We start from the raw sequence: 22,006 nt of genomic DNA on the forward strand, positions 1-22,006 counted from the left end.
TATCTGGGACCGAAACCATTTGGGGTCGAAATTGCTAGGTGGCGAAACGTCTAAGCATCGCTGTGACGTATGTCGACCAGACGATAGACCGATTTGGGAAGAGGAAAGGAAAGTTTATTTCTATCCGTTTAGATAATTGTTCCCCGTGAAAAAAAGGTTTGTCATATCATATATTCTACAATATAGTCTACTTCTTCCATATATCATGCCCGTGACAATTTAGGTGAGATAAAACGCGATAGTTTTAAAAGTCAACTATGTAAAATGGCTGACCCGAAAACAAACCTTCAAAATCATGTCATTCGTGTATATGTACAGTGTTGAAGAAAAAACTGTTGTAACTTAGTTCAGGTAAGGGAGGAGGGGGTAAGTTGTTTCAATCCAACAGCTCAATGTACCAGTCGTTTGTTCAGACACAGAATCCCCCCCCCCTTTTTTTTTTTAAATGTTTACTGGGAGTATATACGTTAAGTAATATAAAGATGAAATTAATTAATAATGAAAACTAATTTGACCGATTAAAACATTAAAAACTAAATATATGAATAGCTTTTTTTTGGGGGGGGGGGGGGTGGCATTTGTCTAAAAAAGAAGTAACATTTTGTTTTCCTGTTGAAAGACCAACATTTTATGAGAAAACATTTATCAATGCAGAGTTTTTGAAATCTTTTTTCCACTGTGAGTCATTTGGACTGACAACCATCAAAAGTTTGTCAGTCCAGACTGATTTCTATCAGTCCAAACATTTTCAATAGAAAGATGAAAAACTACATGTACATGTATATTTGCCTTATAATTTCTCTCTTTTTTCCTTAAGTGATCTGATTTCTCCTAACTTTCACATTCTGGCTCCTGAGAACATTCTTTTTTATCACTTCATTAATTATTTTTATTTCCTTCCCTCTCTCATTATCAACTTTCTTCTTGTTCTCTTTCTGCACATCTCATATGTAACTAGGGCTCGGTTGTCAGATAGCGGAGTTCTTATTTCCCGAAAAAAATTATAAATGATTACATTGGGATTTTTGTATGTATTTCCGTGTATTGCAATAAAAACATTCACTGAAAACCCTGTTTCGATGTATGCAATGTACATTGAAAAAACGTAACGAGACAACACTCGCCATCTTGGATTTATAGGGGGCCCTCAGTTCACGCTATGTTTAAAACAAGTTCTCCAATTTCTCCCATGATTTCTGACGACATCTAGGTTGGAAAATGATTGAAAGACTTATTCCTATTGTCTGACTACATCTGTTAGCTGCTTTATAAACACACCGTATCAATATGTACGAAATACTCGCCAAACTTATCGAAAGCAACGGAAGTAATAATTACTGAGGTGTTCCGAAAATGTATAATAAGTCTAGAGAGAGCGAAAAAAACCGCGAAAAACTCCTCTGGATTTATTGTATGCGTTCGGATCTCCTCAGTGAGTATGACAATAAGTTATATTTTCGCAAGTTACTCTGTCCATATCTACCGGTCATTTGGACTGACAGGCAACCTCAAGTAATCGGTCCTTGGTTATTTTTATCGGTCTTGCCGACAGGACCGAAAGATTTCAAGAACTCTGCAATGTCTTAATCGCTTACCAGAATTTGAAAAAAAAATATAGTTATTGCCACTTTAACATTTGTTACATGTAAGAATATCTATACTACATTTTGTCAATAAACTAAAAAATGCCTGCACCAGAGTAACTGCTTACACTTTTGGTATTTTAACAAGTGTAATCTGGTAATATGATGTCCATAAACTATAATTGAATTTTACCTGATAAGGAATTATTGTTGAATTAATTAAAACCTACTTTCATTTTCAATATTTTAAAACCAGCCTAAAAAAGCAAAAATGAGAGTATGGTGGTGGACATGTTTTGGGGGATCCAAGCCAGTGGGAGTTGTATCAAATTATACACTTGCAATGATATCGAATGATTAAATGTAAAGAGTGAATATATTTACTGGGAATTTACTTAGAGTATACATAGAAGGTGATACTTGATATTTATAGTTGCAAATATGTTTCCTTATATGAACCTGCAGAATAGCGAATTATTTCAATAATGTGTGAACTTTTTTCATGACATCACAATGATAATGGCACGTGCTTATCGTTTCACAGTTGCATCGTTAGCATACACTAGTGTCTTTTAATTTCATACATTTTTATACCAGGAAAGATTAGTAGTTAACTTTTTGCATTAATTTGTAAACAATGAACAGATTGTGTTCTACGTCTATATGAATAAACAAGTTGCTGTCCTTTAAAAAAGGACTACGATACGTGGACCATTTGCATGTGTTTCCAACGAAAGCGTGAAAGCCTTCAGATTATTAGAGATTCCACCGACTCTAGCCCTCTGCTTTTAACCACTAAATTTGTACGTTGCATTACGTATACATGTATGTATAGCCCTGACTTCTAAAATAATTATGATCTATATGTGAATGAAGTTTGCATGTATAGTATCAGGCATTCGGTGAATTCTACTATTTGTAGAACACATTACGATTTGCACTACTTTGTTAACTAACATAATGCAGTGACAGCTTTGTGTAAATTAAAAATTTCATATTTGGATGCATTTTTCTTGAAATTTAAACTTTTATACAGTGACATAATTATTCAATCATACTTAAATGCTTAAAAAAGTTTAATCGGGAAGTTCTCTAGCCTTGCCTACTATAAAAGTAAAGTTACATATGTGTATTTGGAAAACAACAAAACATTGCAAATTATGCTATTTGATGCATGTTGTAGTTTCGGCATAACATTAACTTATTTCATAATACTGATAGTTCATATCACATGCCAATCATTTCTTTAAAAGGAATACTTTGTTTCTGTACTGTTTACCGACAACTTTACAATTACAGCACCTTTGAACTTATGTGTGCATTTGGCACAGAATCCCGATCCCGATTCAGATAAACGTGTGCTAGCCTGGTTCCCTGAGCTACCCATTACCCACAGGAACCAGGCTAGCTCATGCGCAGGCTGAATTTTCCCCATAGCATCCGGTTTAACCTCGTTTATATATTTTCTGTGTGGACCTCAGGGTCCACGCAATCATGTGTACATAAAATAGGGAGGTTGAAAGGGGACTGGGCGATGAATGGTCATAAAAATTGTTTTGTTTTTCCTAAACCGTTTTCCTATACTAAAAATGATACACATCAATAGTGATCATTAAAAAAATGGTGAATATCATGAATATGGTAGGATGTTTTAATAAACTAATTTAATTAATTTAATACATTAATGTATTTGAATATATAATACTGAGAAGGAGGGGGCGGAACAATTGAACATTGAAACAAATAAGGCCTAAAAAAAAATTATTCCTGTTTCCTGTCGCCCGACCGACCCTATTTTTTACCCTCCGACCCTAAAAGTTTTTTTGTGGTCATGATGGTGATCGGTAACTTCGCCAGAATTTCCTCAAAAAGAGAAGGAAAAGTGCCCGGTCTTCTAAATTCACAATCGTGTAAACTGACCTCACTGGCAAAATAGTGATAGTAAACTAATATACAGACATTTTTACTGCATAAATTAACCTTGTGGTTATAGTATAACTTGCAACTATCTTATTTTCAGGGTTTATAAATACGGGTGATGCAACAACATACTGTGCATTGGAAATTACAAAAACGATGTTTATTACTTTGAATCCTGATATAACAGTTAGTTAATTACCTGTTATTAGTTAATAAATGCAATAAATGTTAAAATTATCATAAAACTGCTGGCTATATTATCTTGAAAATTAAACAGATCCTCTACATAATAACGTACGTTAGTAAGTGGGTCAAAGGGTTGAACTAATACCCCAAATACACGAAAGTACAGACACTGATTTGATATTGACATTAAGCTTAAACAAAACAGAAATATTTATCCAGAAAAGGATAAATACATTCATACACATGTAGATTAAATTTTGCAAATTATATTAGTTTTTATTTTTAATTTTAAAAAAATCGATTTTTTTTTGATGCAGGTTGTTTTCTATACATTACATGCATAATAATACATATACCTTTGGAAATTTTGAATCATCATTAACATACTGTGCACTGTGAACATACTTTTTTTCTCATTATAACACACATTCTTGAAGTTTTTAAAAATAAAATATTTTCTAAAAATAAAATTTTTTTCCTACCTACCTACCCTAATTTTTTTGGTCAGGTGACATGAAACATGAATATTTTTTTTTTTGGCCTAATCGACATCATTCTAATTTTATAGAGAAAATTTGTAGGAATACAAAATTAAATGAATTGGCCTACTATGTGCTTTAATAAAAAATCATATATTTATGCATACATATAATATTCTTTAGATTGAAGTGTGAACCTAAACATTATTTTTGTTCAGTCGATTACTTGAGTAACAGAAAGGCATAAGGCCTAAGAAAACAAATTGTTTGTTTCCGCTCTCCCGACCGACCCAAGCTTTTACCCCCCGACTCAAAACTTTTTTTTTAAGGATTGTTGATGGAAAATCGTTTATTTTCGTTTTTATCCAATTTGGAAAAACAAAATAATCAAAATTTTGGTCACAAAAATGCTTGAAGCAGTTACTCTTCTCAAGTCAGTGTAACTTAAACGTTTTGTTTCAAAATGGCTGTATGTTTCCATGTGTTGTAGATGTTATTAATGCTCTCATCATTGGCAGAGGAAGTATCTGCTATATGATATCATTTTTGTGTTTTCTTAAGACCAGCTTAATAGTCAGGAATGATATTAAAAGTATAAACTCTCATTTTATACCATTTATACCATACCAGTATCTAACCGGCATGTATGGATACTGCAATATTAAAGGGAAAAAAAATATTTGAAAAAATACAAAATTTCCGACCAACCGACCCTACCACAGTGTGGTAATCCGGAAACTCAGATCAAACTCTGTAAAATTGACAGTATCAAGGAAGAAAAACTGATGGGTATATAATATGTATATTTACATTCCACATATATTTTGCATGTAAAGCTACTGCAGATATAGCACCATAACACAGACAGGGTACTAAAAGGTTAAATCACGAGTTTTAATTGTGACGTCACAAACGTTGAACGCTGTTAAGTGCAACGTCACAAACGAAAATCAAAGATCACGCTTGTGACTGTTACTGTGGCTCTACCATTAATTTGAACTTACCCATAGGATAATACAGTAATTTTGAGGTATAAGGCATGAAGGTAAAAAAATGTAAATATAAGCATTAAATCCTTATTCTAACGCGCGTTATTCAATTTGTATGCACACACCGTTGCAGTTATGAGACTATATCTTTCAAAAAATAAGGATTCAATACTTAAATATAGGTATGTAATATGTATATATCATCCATTTTAGTTTGGATTTTTCTTCCCCACTCCTGTAATAATCCAGACATGCAGTTGGTTTTTTATTTCAATTTTAAAGAAAAGGTTAAGAAAACAATTAAGAAAAGAATCAGACAAAATATATACAAAAATGAACAAAAAAATAATATTTGAAATATTAAGCATTGTATCATATTAATGTATATATTATTAAATCTCGCACTTGTGCGGGGTATCATCAAGTACTAGAATGTAACAGTTGATGGTGTTACTCCTTACAGGTTCTCTGTGTCTGACTGTTGACTGATAGGTTATACCAGTCTGTAGTATGTAACAGTTGATGGTCTCCTTACAGGTTCTCTGTGTCTGACTGTTGACTGATAGGTTATACCAGTCTGTAGTATGTAACAGTTGATGGTCTCTTTACAGGTTCTCTGTGTCTGACTGTTGACTGATAGGTTATACCAGTCTGTAGTCTGTAACAGTTGATGGTCTCCTTACAGGTTCTCTGTGTCTGACTGTTGACTGATAGGTTATACCAGTCTGTAGTATGTAACAGTTGATGGTCTCTTTACAGGTTCCCAGGCTGTGTCTGGCTGTGCTGTTGACTGAGAGGTCAAAGAGAGAATATATGTGGTATAGTATTCATGTAATATCATCATGTTCATGTAGCTATACTATGTATTTTTAGGTCACCTGAGTCTCTCAGGAGACCCATTGCTATCTCACGTTTGTCGTCGTGTGTCATTCATAGACAGTTTAGTATACATCTTTTAAATGGGTATGAGGGCAGTAGTCATTGTGTTAGTCCTGGGGTAAGAACTGTTACTCAAGAGCATAGGCCGGGGTCAACATCAATTTCTTACCCAGGAACTGACAATATAACTATTGCCCACATTCCCATTTGATGATTGATGTGTTAGATGAGGAAAAACATATCCTTTTGGTAATGTCTGGGCTGGGGTATTGTCCAATTATCTGCCCAGGGGACAGTCAAAAATCAACCAGGGTTAAGGGAATAGCAAAGCATGGGACATAAGCCGGTAATTAACATGTATACACTGGTGGGTTCCCATTTTGCACACATTTGAGGATTAAGGTGTGAATTGTATTTTGATAGCAATTATAGTCTGTTCTTTACATGGGGTAAAGACACAACTGCATTTTATCCATGTTTTATAACCACATTATAAAAGTTACATTCTGTATTTCATAGGTGAATTGTAAATAAGAACATACTGAAGATATGTGTCACATTTGAAAAACAGTGTTTCAATCCAATCAGACAGAAGGCAAATCCTGTGTCGGCCCTCATTTCTATAACTAAGTTATGGTGATGTGTGTGTGGAGAGAGAGAGAGAGAAAGAGAGAGAGAGAGAGAGAGAGAGAGAATAAACATAGATTGAAGGTACACGTTTGAGAGTAAGCAGTAATTGATATAGTAAATGTAGATTTTTACGAGTTTGAGAAAAGGTTAATAAAGCAACTAAGAAAAAAATCAGACACTATGTTTACATAAATAAACCAAAAAATATGGATCAACATATAATTATACCCCCGCTCGAAAGGAGAGGGGGTATACTGTTTTACCCTTGTGTGCCTGTCCGTCTGTCTGTCTATCCATCTGTCTGTCTGTCCTTCCGTAACAAAAATTTCTGTTGCATTTATCTGAGCAACAATTTATCGCAGATGCTTGAAATTTTTACACAGTGTTTGTTAAGGCATGCCATATCACGGGATATATTTTTGTACCAATCAGACGTCAACTTATTGTTAAATGACGACTTTGTTTATTTTTAGCCAAAATTTTCAAACAAATTTTCCTCAAAGATTTCTCAGCAGCTATTAATCGCAGATGCTTGAAATTTTAACACACTATTTGTTTAGGCATGCCATATTATCGGATATATTTCTGTACCAATCGGATGCCAGCTTTCTGTTAAATGTCGACTCTGCTTATTTTGCATATTTCCATCAGAGCGGGGGTATCACTAGTGAGCATTGGCTCACAGATATCTTGTGAAGCATTGTATCATATAAATGTATGTAATATTAAATCCCGCAATTGCGCGGGATATCATCAAGTACTAGAATGTAACAGTTGATGGTCTCTTTACAGGTTCCCAGGCTGTGTTTGACTGTGCTTTGACTGAAAGATCAAAGAGAGAATATATGTGGTATAGTATTCATGTAATATCACCATGTTCATGTAACTATACTCTGTATTATTAGGTCACCTGAGTCACTCAGGAGACCCATTGCTATCTCATGTTTGTCGTCGTGTGTCATTCATAGACATTTAAGTATACATCTTTTAAATGGGTATGAGGGCAGTGGTCATTGTGTTAGTACTGGGATAAGAACTGTTACTCGAGAGCATAGGCCGAGGTCAATATCAATTTCTTACCCAGGAACTGACAATAAAACTATTGCCCACATTCCCATTTGATTATTGATGTGTTAGATGAGGAGAAACATACCTTTGTGGTAATTTCAGGGCTCATTTATCTAGGGGGCAGTCACAAATCAACCAGGGTTAAGGGAATAGCAAAGCATGGGACATAAGCCAGTAATTAACATGTATACACTGGTGGGTTCCCATTTTGCACAAGTTTGAGGATTAGGTGTGAATTGTATTTTGATAGCAATTAAAGAAAGTAATAATGAGAGAGAAAGAGAGAGAGATAACATGTCTAAGAAAATATACATATGTTTAGCAGAATAAGTAAGTCAGAGAAAAGAGAGAGTGAGAGAGATATTACATGTCTGAGAGAATAAGTAAGATGCATATGTTTACATGTATAAGAGCAAGTATCAGAGAGAGAGAGAGAGAGAGAGAGAGAGCAAACAGACATGTTATACAGAACAATAAATATTAAATGATAGATATGGAACAACAAGAGTAAGGGAGTAAGAGACAAAGTTTAGTTGAGTTCATCTGAAAGAGAGAGAGATAGATAGAGAGAAGAGAGGGGTGATAGAAAACAAGATTACATGTTAGAAGAGAGAGAGGGAGAGGTTTGGTAGTGAAAGTGTGAGGGATAGAGAGATAAGGTAGAAAGCAAGAGAACAGATTTAATGAGAGATAAAAAGTACATGTTTAGCTGTAAAATCATGAGATAATGAGAGAAAGTAATAATAAAAGAATGAAATTGATTACATGTCTGAGAGAAATAGAATGATGCATATGTTTAACAGAGTAAGTCGGAGAAGAGACAGAGAGAGAGAGAGAGAGAATACATGTCTGAGAAAAATAGTTAGATGCACATGTTTACATACTAAGTCTGTGAGTAAGAAACAGAGACTACATGTCTGAGAGAATAAGATGCACATGTTTACATGTATATAAGAGTAAGTCACAAGAAAGAGAGAGAGAGAGAGAGAGAGAGAGAGAGAGAGAGACTACATGTCTGAGAGAATAAGATGCACATGTTTACATGTATAAGAGTAAGTCACAAGAGAGAGAGAGAGAGAGAGGAGAGACTACATGTCTGAGAGAATAAGTAAGATGCACATGTTTACATGTAAAAGAGTAAGTATCTGAGAGAGAGAGAGAGAGAGAGAGAGAGAGAGAGACTACAGGTCTGAGAGAATAAGATGCACATGTTTACATGTATAAGAGTAAGTCACAAGAAAGAGAGAGAGAGAAAGAGAAAGACTACATGTCTGAGAGAATAAGTAAGATGCACATGTTTACATGTAAAAGAGTAAGTATCTGAGAGAGAGAGAGAGAGAGAGAGAGAGAGACTACATGTCTGAGAGAATAAGTAAGATGCACATGTTTACATAAAAGATAGAAAGTGTTTACATGTTTATTTATGAAATAATGAGGGACAGAGGCTTAGAGAAAGAATGAGAGATAAGAAGTACTTGTTTAGCTGTAAAATTAGAGATAGTGAATGAAGGAGTAATAATGTGTGAGAGAGAGAGAGAGAGAGACAGACAGACAGACAGACAGACAGACAGAGAGAGATTACATGTCTAAGAGAAATAGAAGGATGCATATGTTTAACAGAGAGTAACTCAGAGAGAAAAAGAGAGAGAAATTACAATAGTAAGATGCACATGTTTATAAGAATTGGTCAGAGAGAGAGAGAGAGAGAGAGATTACATCTTTGAGAGTAAGATATACAGTAAAACACGCTTATAACGAAGTCCCAGGGACGGCCAACTTAACTTCGTTATAAGCGTAATTCGTTATATCCGTCAAGTTTACAACATGATATAGAAACTTGGGAAATGAAATTCACTTCGCTGTAAGCGTCAATTCATTATAAGCGTGTTCGCTATAACCGTGTTTTACTGTATTTAGTACATGTACATGTTTAATGGAGTTTGTCTGAAAGAGAGAAATAGAGAGAGAGAGAGAGAGCAAAAATACATTTTTAGAAGAGAACTCTGAGGAGACAGAGAATCAAAGTACTGAAAGTACTGAAAAGCGCTAACCTAGCCTGGTTCTAAGAAAATTATTGTGTGCAAGCGTAGGCGGAAATGAGCCTTATTGAAATTTTGGTTTATGTTTAATGAATATCAATTTAAAGTATCGAAGGCCAGATTTCTTTAAATATATGTTCCTTTCTGTAGATGATGTGAATTAAAGCTGAACACGACTTGTATATGTACTGAAAAAAAAGATATGTTAAAATCACAAATTATACCTTTTGAACAGTAATTTATCACAGTTTTTGACATTTTCTTGCAAAGAATCGAGTTTATTTTTCTATATTTTAGCTTCTGAATACGCACTATATTTTTTCATCACTGCGTAGCATCCCGTGCTGATGTACGTAAGCCCCGCAAACCAATCGTATCTACTCGGCCATTTCCGTCACCCAGATAACTGGTTCCCTATACCTCTTACCAGTTTAAATGATTATATTTCTGCTCATAGAGGGCAGTTATTCCTTGCACCGGAAATAGAAGTCTAACGACAATAAAGCGCTGAGCTATGCTTAGCGCTTTAAAAAGAATGTGTTAGAAAAAAAAATCAGAGAGAGAGGAGGAATAAGATAGAGAGAGAGAGAGAGAGAGAGAGGGCAAGAGTGCATGTTTAGTATTGAAATTGTGAGAAACAGAGATTGAGAGAAAGAAATAGAAAGAGCAGGAGTACATGTTAGGTAAATTGAGACAGTAAATACCCGGTAATTGAATTGAACTTAATTGTGATGTGTACTCTACATCTTATTTTATTTTCTCTCTCTGACTTTCTCTGCTAGATAATCATATAGTACACTTACTCAATTATGTACACATCCAAGAGAGAGAAACAGAGAGAAAGAAATGTAGGGATAAAGAGAGAGAGAGGAGAGAGAGCGAGAGAGAGAGCACCTCTTTCTCACTCAGCAATCTTATGTTGTATTTTTCTACTGGTTGAGTGTCTCTATAATCAGAACCAGAATGATGAACCGTCAATTATTTAAGTAGGGAAAATATATTAATCTTTAAAAAACCCAAATATATTTCTTTTAAAATTTGACATTGAATCTATAAAACAATAATAATCCTAAAACTCTTTATTTTCATTGAACAGGTTATGACCCAGACCGCCCACATCATGGACACAGCAAGCTCCCAATACATCACAGCAAGCTCCCCGTACAAAGTACATCAATGTTCTAAGTGTCCGGGGGACACAGCGTACTATTGTGTATCGTGTCCATGTGATCTGTGTCCCCAGTGTAAAGAGAACCATGTAAAAGATCTCCAAACAATAGACCATGATGTTGTGTCACACCGTGATAAAATCAACTACATCCCAACACAAGAGATCTGTGTGAGACATCCTAGCCATGTTTATACAAAGTACTGTGAACCTTGTCAAGTTCCTGTGTGTGATTCTTGTTTCGAGGACCAATTGCACCGATTCAGAAGTTTTCTCTGTGGCCAAGGACAGCACGAAATACTGGATATACAAACAGCCTATAAAACAAAGCGACAACGACACAGAGGAACCATTCACACCATCAGAAGTGAGGCTCTCTTTTACAGACCTGTTCTCCTGACAGAAATCAAAGCTGATGTCAAAACCTGTCACACAGAATTCTCCCCCCTTCAATCAGAGATGTTAACAAAGGCCCAGAGACTGAAGGATCTCATTGACAAAGTGGTATATGATCTATTGAACTATGTGTTATGTTACTTTGATTTCAAACACAGATGTAAAAAACAAAAGATAGAAATGATCAGACATATTGGCAGACTAAGGAGATATGAACACAGATATGTACAGCCAGCATTCACATTCAGTGCGCTACAATTCCTCTCCTTCACAAAGACAGCCCTCCCCCAGATACATCTTACACTCCACACCAGCCAGCTCTCCATGACTGAGTCACTCAACAAGGAGGATGTGATGGAGTCACTGAGTGCAATCCAAATCACAGAGAGAGGAAACCGACGCGTAGGAAACCAGTGTCTGCTGAAACTGACGTCTGGTGCTGAGCTCCATCAATCTCTCACACTGAGAGGTGTTGATAGTTGTGATCACATTTCCTGTGTGACATCAGACCGGGTCTGGGTCAGTGATGATGAATACAATCTCATGTTGACAGACACAACAGGTGTCCCTCTACATCGTGTGGAGGATTCATTTAGTGATATATATACAGGAAAACACACAGTGAACAGTGAGAGTGAACTGATTTATATAGATAGGAATGATAACATCAACAAACTGTCAAAGGATATGAAAACAACCACCACATTTATAGAGACAACATACTCTACATGGGGACCACGGTGTGTGTACTGGTCCCCGTCCACTGGGGATCTACTGGTCGGGATGTGTAACTATGATACAGACACAGGCAAGGTAACCCGGTACAACCAGAGTGGACAACTCACACAAACCATACAGAACAACAAAACAGGACGGGGACTGTATAGATATCCTATCTATATAACAGAGAACAACAATGGGGATGTCGTGGTGTCTAACTATATAGACTATGGGTCTGGTGCTGTAGTGGTGACAGAGCGTGGAGGAAGACATCGTTTCTCCTACACAGGACATCCATCAGGATCAGGACTAGAGCCATTAGGAATCTGTACTGACGCGCTGTCACACATCCTGGTGTGTGATGATACAACCAAATCAGTACAGATGATAAATAAGGACGGTCAGTTCCTGTCACATCTACTGACAAAATCACAAGAGATGCGTTATCCATGGGGCCTGAGTTATGATGTCAACACTCACCGTCTCTGGGTCGGATCATACAACAAGGTGTGTGTCTACAGGTATATCACCAGACAGCACACTCTGACAGGTAAGTCTGAGTCATTATCATTCACATTAATTAGATATAGATAACTAAGACACACAGTCCGTGTTAATTATCAGTCAATAAGATACATGTTAGACATGTTTATCTGTGTGATTGTTTGTCAATATAAACAACTCATTGTTACAGGGTTAGCTGTATCTACCAGTCATTGGGATTCAGTGTTTATCTAAAATAAACAGAAATTAGTTACATTATTTTATTAATTAAATGTACAGTTACATGTCATTGTATTTAGTGAATAGAAATAGCAGGTTGCTGTATTTAATTATGAAATATATAGAGTGATGCATGTATTTGTAATCAGTTATTTTGTGACATGTTAATTGACTTAACTTAATTATTTAGATAAATATTAAAGCAAGTGTCATGGTAATCAGGTTAAAGTTTTAATGTGTAGATGTAGCTCTATCATTACATATACTGTATGTATTAATTAACAGCTAATTAATGACTTGTTGTAGATGAACACAGACCCCGTCCTGATGGAGACACCCGATACCTCGTCACAACAACTCATCAACTAAACGAAAGTAAAACTCACTGACGCATGTATTTGTAATCAGTTGTTTTGTTACATGTTAATTGACCTAATTTAATTAATTAGACAAATAATAAAGCAAGTGACAGGGTCATCAGGTTAAAGTTTTAATTTGTAGATGTAGCTCTATCATTACATATAATGTATGTAATTAATTAATTAACAGCTAATTAATGTCTTGTTGTAGATGAACACAGACCCCGTCCTGATGAGGACACCATGTCCAGCTCAACACCAGCCGTATAATGGAGATAGCTGGGATATTGACAGGTTGTAAATGTTTCTGTACAAATCTAGTCTGCTCTCAAAACCACACATGTTGTTTGTCACTTTGTTCAACATCTGTAGCTGAAATTGATCTGTGTATAATTCACATGGACTGTAATACTGACTCCTGTTTATTTCACACTTTGTGATCATCCAAACATGGCTGTCTGTTGCTGAGTGAGAAACATCATGTTATACAAGTTTTATTTTCTGAATGTGGAATATTAAAAAACAAATAATAACTAAACAATTAAACATTGTAAATGTTGGATCTTTATCAATTGTAAATGTATCTTTGTTTTGCTAATTGTGCCATTATTATACCCCATGTAATGGAATCGTTAGAGAATAATGACTTCAACCTATCTCAGTCAGTCCTGGATTTTAAGCAAAACATATATTAAGCAGCTGCACAGAATTTTTTCATGTTTAATATGAAACTTTTAAGGTATTTAGGACACAATGTGTAGATGTGCTAATTACTAGGAAGTTCCAATTCATTTATCTTTCTGGGAATGTTAGCCCCATTGAACTTAGAATTTTGTCCAAATGTTGAATTTAGCAATGATTTTTTTTGTAGGTAGTTAGAACACAATGTGTTGATTTGCACATTTCTAGGAAATTTTAATTACAATGTTTTGTCTTCAGATTTTGAACCATTAGACTTTAGTATGTTGCTGTTTAAGACAAATGATTAAATGTGTGCATAATTGAAGAAAGTTTTGATCTGATGATGTTTTGCTAGTAATGCCCTTTATCATTTTTAGCTAACTGAGCTGAAAGCTCAAGTGAACCTTTCTGATCACATTTTGTCTGTCGTCTGTCTGTTTGTTTGTCTGTCCTCTGTCCGTCAACTTTTCACATTTTCAACATCTCCCCCAGAACTACTGGGTCAATTTCAACCAAACTTGGCACAAAGCACCGTTAGGCAAAGAAGATTCAAAGTTATGAAAATTAAGAAACGTGCCCCTTTTCAAGGGGAGATAATTAGGATTTATGTATCCCAACCTGAGAGAAATTCAACGCCACCCTCCTATCCCTTTAACTAAGGTGATATGGAACATCTGTCAATGATAATGTGGATTAAAGTACATTACTATTTGAAATACTTTCATTGGTTTAGAATTTTCTTTCACAATATTTAACCAAAAAATCCGTTTTAGAAAATTTTGGAAAAGTAATTAATTTTCAAACCCGACTCGAACTCGTGACTTACAGGTCTGTAGTGAGCGCTCTAACCCACTGCACTACGCTGTAAGGTAACAATGAAGGAAAAGAAACTATTTATAAAATTATACTATTTCGATAAATAATACGACACAACATGAAGGTGTCCCATACCACCTTTCATGTAAATAATGAATTTTAATCAACATTTTGATTTATTCTGTTCATTTAACAATTTTTTCAAAAGAGCGGTCCCCATACAATTCGCATCAGTTGCAATCAGCCGGTACCAGAATTACATGCTTCCAGATTTACTTTTTTGCGTACTGCGTCATCAGAAAGCGGTGTAGAATGCCACCTTAATGCATACTCTGCCATTCATAATGTGTAGCTTGTCAAGTAATGGGAGAACATGAGGTGTTTGAGCTTGCTCACTCTTTCCTTCTTGTCCAAGTATTTGGTATTAATCATTTAATACTATTATAAATTATTTTTTTTTGTTTCTTGCAGACAAGCTGCTGTTTAACGCCTTCAGGGGGAGACAGTAGAAAACCTTCCAGGATTATCCATAATTCCAATGGAGTTACAGAAGCCAAATAATTACCGGTCATCAACAGACTTTGTGTTCTGTGCGTGAACTCTACATAAACGTTTCATGAATGGACTGTGTATCTGTGTAGGTGAACAAAAATAACGCGTCATCAATGGACACTGTTGCTGTGTATGTGAACTCTGCACAAAAATAACGCGTCATCAATGGTCTCTGCGTTCGGTGTACATGAAATCTGCACAAAAATAATGTATCTGTGTGCGTGAACTCTACATATATAACGCGCCATCGATGGACTCTGTATCCGTGTGCGTGAACTCTACATATATAACGCATCATCGATGGACTCTGTATCCGTGTGCGTGAACTCTACATATATAACGCATCCTCAATAGACTCTGTGCTCTGTGTACCTAAACTCTTTATGAATAAGACATCATCAATGGACTCTGTCTTTTGTGTACGTGAACTCTACTGTAATTTGTTATCATACGTTTTTTGTCAATTTTATCTAAGTGTAAATTTTGTCAGTATATAATATGTTTTACATATCTAAGCTCCTGAAATTTCTGGTATCATTCGGTGCTAGGACGGAGATGTCCATTACAATTGTAGCCAATGTGTCACATATTGTTTTTTTTGTAATTTTGATTTTTACACAAGAAATCTTGTATGTTGTAATAAACATTATATTCAAAGGGGAATAACTCAAAATGTGTATTTTTCAGTCAGGATGAAAAAACAGTTATTCCCCTTAGATAATTTTCATAAGATGGAAGTTTTACCTAAAAATGAGGAATGAATTTGATGGTGTTTATCCCTGACAGTTTTATTGGTAGGATTGATCATTTGGAAAGAAGTGATCTGATAAGCTTTTGATAAGAATTTGATAAGTTTTCAATGGGTTTTTTTATACAATGTTATGTAGTTTTAATTTCAATATATTAATAGTTGATGTTAGTTTTTAATTGATTAAGTTTTAGCTGTGCCTGTGTAACAATTGGTGCATCATATATTGCTTGTTGTGCTCAAAAGGTAGGTCATAATGACCCAATTAGAATTATGGTAGTTTATAGTGAAACTATTTTAGAACTTATCTATTTATTTGAAAAAATAAACTAACTTGTGTTTTAGAAATGATGTACCAATAATTATACCAGAAGTCATATACTCATGTATATATCAATTTGAAAGTAGGTCATGATGACCTCAATTTGTATTTAGCATGTTGTTAATCCTATGTGTTTGTTAATGGTGTGTAAGCACATTTCTCACACTCTGTATCTCTGTTGACCAGATAGATAGGACAACTCAAGTTAATGTCATTTATTTGGAGAAATATTGTACGCAAGTTTAAGCGAGATGATTTTTTGGGTGTTTACCCACACAATAAACCTGATGAAATACATTTATAACGTATATATATAGTATTATGTTTATTTTTATTGTGTTTACTCTTACCATGAAAAACATAATACTTGTATACAAATGATGTTTGGGGAAATGTAGCGAGCTGTAGATAAAAGTCAATAAACTTGAAGTAACATGTCTATATTGTTTGTCTTTTTTCATAGTCAGGCAGTATTGTAATACTTGGTACAAAATGAGGACACGGATTAATCAGACAGACTTCACCATTGTTAACATTTCAACGTATTCAGACAATACTAGCGCATCATGGAAAATATGCCAGCAGAGCAATTGCTATTCATAATGCCGTGTTCACTAAATAATCATTGTTTATTACTTATATTTGCATTTTACCACTCGCAAATACCCTGTATTAGCCTAGACCTAGACATTTAGGTATTGCATCAACAATAAACATTCAGACTTTAATGTATCCTTTATGACGTCATAGTATACAGACAGAGCAATTGCGATTATAGAGAAATAATTGCAGTTCCTCTGTATAGGCTTACAGTGGGAAAGAACAATGGATATGCAAATATTTTATTAAGGCAGCTTGGTTCATCCTTAAGCAGTATTATAAACTGTTAAAACACTGTTATTATACTGTAGTTTTTTAGCTCACCTGAACAAAAGGTTCGAGGGAGCTTTACTAATCACCTGTTGTCCGGCGTCTGTCTGTAAACTTTTTACATTTTTGACTTTTTCTTTAACACCACTGGGCCAAATTTAACCAAACTTCTTATGGAAAGGGGATTTTAAATTATGAAAATAAAGGGCGCAGCCCTTTTCCAAAGGGAGATAATTGTGAAACAGTGAGTATAGGGTGTGTGTCTTTAAAATCTTCTTCTCAAGAACAACTGAACCAGAAATACCAAAATTCACACAAAAGCTTGCTTATATAGTGAAAATTCTAAATTATAAAAATCATGACCCTCAGACCTAAACTGGGGCTTCAGTCGCGTGTAGAAAAGATAATGTTTGAAAATCTTCATGAGAACCACTACAGCAGAAATGCCAAAATTTACACCAAAGATTGTTTCTATAGTAAAGATTCTAAAATATAAAAATCGTGACCCTCGAACCAAAACTGGAGCCGCAGGCGGGGTTCAAATTTTGATTTAGAAATACATAGGAAAAATGTAAAAATTGTCCTTTCAAGAACCATTGCACCAGAAGTGCCAATATTTACACCAAAGCTTGTTTTTATGGCGAATATTTTAAATTGTAAAAATCGAAACCATCGGACCAAAACTAGGCCTCCAGGCGGGGTTAAAAATTTAACATAGAAATACGTTGGACATTTTTAAAAATCTTCTCAAGAACCACTGCAGCAGAAATGCCAATATCTACTCAAAAGCTTGTTTATACAGTGAAAAAATTGGGGTCTGACGCGAGGTTCAAAGTTTAACAAATATAGAAAAATATCATAAAAATCTTCTGATAAAGAACCACAATGCTTCAATTTGTGAGATTACTATGCAGGCATCCTTAAATAATGTAATAAATAAAGGCGTGACCACAGGACCAAGACTGGGGCCCAAAAAGACGTTCAAAGTTTAACATAGAAATATATATTATAAATCAAAGGCCTGAAGGCCTGAGCGGCGCATCGCATTGAAGGTAGCTAAAAACATCACTACAAGTTGTTTAATATCGCCATTCTACACATGGGGAAGGTGGCGCGCTTTTCCTCATTCAGTTGGACATCGTCTTATTCGTTTTATCAAGTGATAAAATACGAAATCTGTCCCTAGCTATAGGAAGACAGCAACTTACTTTCATTTTAATATAAATATTTTATATACGAAATTATTTCATTTTTTTACCTTCGATATTCGAACAATTAACGTCGCCGCTTTTAAATTGAAGTACGAACTGTTGTTATGCAAATTATCTCATCGGTTGACTGGTCTTCTGTCCCTATCGTACGTACATCGCATTGCAAGTCTATCGCATCTGCGTATTAATCTTTGTTTTGTTCTTTCATTGATGTTTTTTCAATGTGTAAAGGAGATATCTGTTGTAATGATTTGTTGACATTTTTAAAATGAATACTGAATATATGTTCCTGGTTGAAAATACGTAACAATCAGAATGGCACTATATATTTTTTGGCGCATTGATACTTGAGTTCTATATATATAAGCCGAGAGAAGTGGGCTGACAGCGATGAGGCTACATCACTGAAAGCGATGCGCCTTAAAAATGTTTAAAAATTTTCTTTATGAGAAATAAATAATCTACAGTTTGTGAGATTACTAAGAAAGCATTCTAAGATAGTGTGATGAGATATGATATTGTAACGTATGATATGACATTGTATTGGGTTATACGTTATTGTGTTTGATCAAATAATACAATATCATAATATATAAAACAATATACTAGTATTATATTACAATATCATATTACATAATGCATCATAACATTGAAACATATGATATTATATTGTATAATATAGTATGATATTGTATGATACTGTATCACTTTTGATACATAAAATGATCAAATTGTATCATATGATACAATATTATTTGATACTTCAACATTGTATCATATCAAATGTTACAATATTATGTGATAAAGTTAAATATTATATAATACTGTATTATACTATACATATTGTATCATATGATACAATCATATATTTTACAATATCATACAATACAATTTCATGTGATGTGATAATATATCATATTATAAACCAATATCATATTATACAATATCGTATGATACGATATTATATAATATAACTGTATCATATTATACAATTTCATGTGATATAATTCTATTTACAGAAACTAATATCATATTATACAAAATCGTATGATACAATATTATAGAATATACAATATGGTATCATAGGATACAATATTATATTTTGCAATATCTTATGTAATAGTGTCATGTGATTAAATAATAAATTAATAATCAATATAATATTATACAATATTGTATCATAATATACAATACTATACATAACGATATCATGATACAATATCATAACATAAAATATCAAAAAAATTTATACAATATCATATCGTATCATATAACTTTTTATAATACTACATATGATATTATATTGTATCATATTAAACAATATTGTTTCATACCATACAATACCGTATCATAGCAATCATGTTACATAATTTATCAACAAACACATCTATCTATCGAGCAGGTTTGAGTTAGGTAGGAGATTTCTTTAGCATCCTTGATAATGGAGATCAGGCTCTGCATCTGAAGCAACCTCTGCGTTTCATTTATAATATAGTTTAATCAACTATGCAAGCTATCATCTAAAAAACATGTGACCTGTTCAAAAAAAACTAAACCTCATCCAGCACCCGAAACCTATGGCTCAGATTCAGCATTCAAGCCTGTCAGGTGCATCAGTATACATAAGATGCATCTCCATGCAAGTTTGGTGAAGTTAAGACCAGAAATAATAAAGATATCATCATCAGAGGGCACTAGCAATTAAAACCTTATCCTGCTCCAGCATCTGCAACCTATGGCTCAGATTCAACATCAATGCCTGTCAGGTGCATCTGTATCATAAGACACACCATCCATTCAAGTTTGGTGAAGTTCGGACCTGTAATAACTAAGATATACTTTTTAGCATCCTTGATAATGGAGATCAAGCTCTGCATCTGAAGCTTCCTGTGTGATTAATTCATACTACAGTTTAATCAACTATGCAAGTTTGAAAAAGTACTATTATCTATTAAACATGTGACCTGTTCCAAAAAACTTAACCATATCCAACATCTGAAACCTATGGCTCAGATTCAGCATTCAAACCTGTCTGGTGCATCAGTATCATAATACACACCATCCATGAAAGTTTGGTGAAGTACAGACCTGCAGTAACTTAGATATTGCTATCAAAGGGCACCTGCAACAAAAACTTAAACCTGGTCCAACAACCTTAACCTCCTCCAGCATCCGAAACCTATAGCTGAGATTCAGCACTCAAGCCTGTCTTGTGCATCAGTATCATAAGACACACCATCAATGCAAGTTTGGTGAAGTACGGACCTGCAGTAACTTAGATATTGCTATCAAAGGGCACCTGCAACAAAAACTTAAACCTGGTCCAACAACCTTAACCTCCTCCAGCATCTGGAATTTAGGACTCGGATTCAGCATCCAAGTCTTTCAAGTCCATAAGTAGGCCCAGATGCATCACACATGCAAGTTTGGTGAAGATAGGACAAGTAATAGCTTAGATACAGGACCTGCAAGAAAAACTTTAACCAGGTCCTGACGCCGATGCCTACGCCGACGCCGAGGGTATAGCATAAGAATGCTGGAGAAAACGTACCCAGAAGAAAACGCACCCAGGAGAAAACGTACCCAATTTATAGGGTACGTTTTCTCCTAGAGAGAACGTACCCTATGAAAATAATAAATAATGGTTTTCATGGATATTCTTAAATGAAACAAAATAAAATATACAATGAACATTTGTAGCATTTGTTGCTGTTGTTTTTAAATGCATAGTCACGTACTTAAATTATTCAGACAATAATTTGTAACATACACATACACGAAGATGGCCTGAGCAGTTTAATTAGTCGACAATTAATACACCATAAACGAGACCGTGAAATAATTAGTTTTTATTGCAATCTCATTTGGAGAACTAAATGATGAGTGTCTCAAGAAGTCGATATCGCGTTATTTTTTTTTTTTGCACTTTTTAAAATTTATCTATAAAACAAAGTTGCTTAATAAAACCAAGTTCACATGGAAACTACTACGAAATGTAACATTGAACAGTCAATTTGCTTCTGACGCCACTGACATGCTGCTCAGGTATTTAATTGATTATCACTATAATTAAAATCAGGGGATCTCGCATGGAGAAACTCAAATCGGTAAGGCTACCGATAAATGGATAATTAGAAGAAGTAGTCAGATAACACTTTATGACAGGTCATTATTAAATTCGTACTAAAATAAAAGTTGCTACAATTATTATAAAGATATTATTCATAAAATGAATATATTTCTATACATTTATGCATTGAAATATGCATTAAAGTAGCATTTGAAAATTGTTAATATGTCCAACCCCTTTAAAATCATAAAGTATTAAATTCATATATCTATAAAACTCATTTCTGTATATTTATTATGCAAAATAGTATTTAAAACTATTAAGTAGTATAATTATGATTTTCATAGGGTACGTTTTCTCCTGGAGAAAACGTATCCGGGTACGTTTTCTCCTGGAGAAAACGTACCCTAGAGATTGGGTACGTTTTCTCCTGGGTACGTTTTCTCTTGGGTACGTTTTCTCCTGATACCTAGCATAAGCTCCCCCTGACTTCGTCTCGGTGAGCTAAAAAGGTAAAGGGACGACACTCGCCATCGGGGGAGGCCTCAATTCACAGTTTATTTTCAACAATTTATACCCTTTGTCTACCGGTTTCTG

At 34.6% G+C, this 22,006-nt stretch overlaps 1 pseudogene; it reads left to right on the top strand.

Annotated features, from left to right (window-relative positions):
- LOC136272941 (talin-1-like) overlaps nucleotides 1-22,006 on the top strand; it is a 220,999-nt pseudogene that overhangs the window by 124,484 nt on the left and 74,509 nt on the right.

Source organism: Magallana gigas, chromosome 1, assembly GCF_963853765.1.
Source record: "Magallana gigas chromosome 1, xbMagGiga1.1, whole genome shotgun sequence".
NCBI lineage: Eukaryota > Metazoa > Mollusca > Bivalvia > Ostreida > Ostreidae > Magallana > Magallana gigas.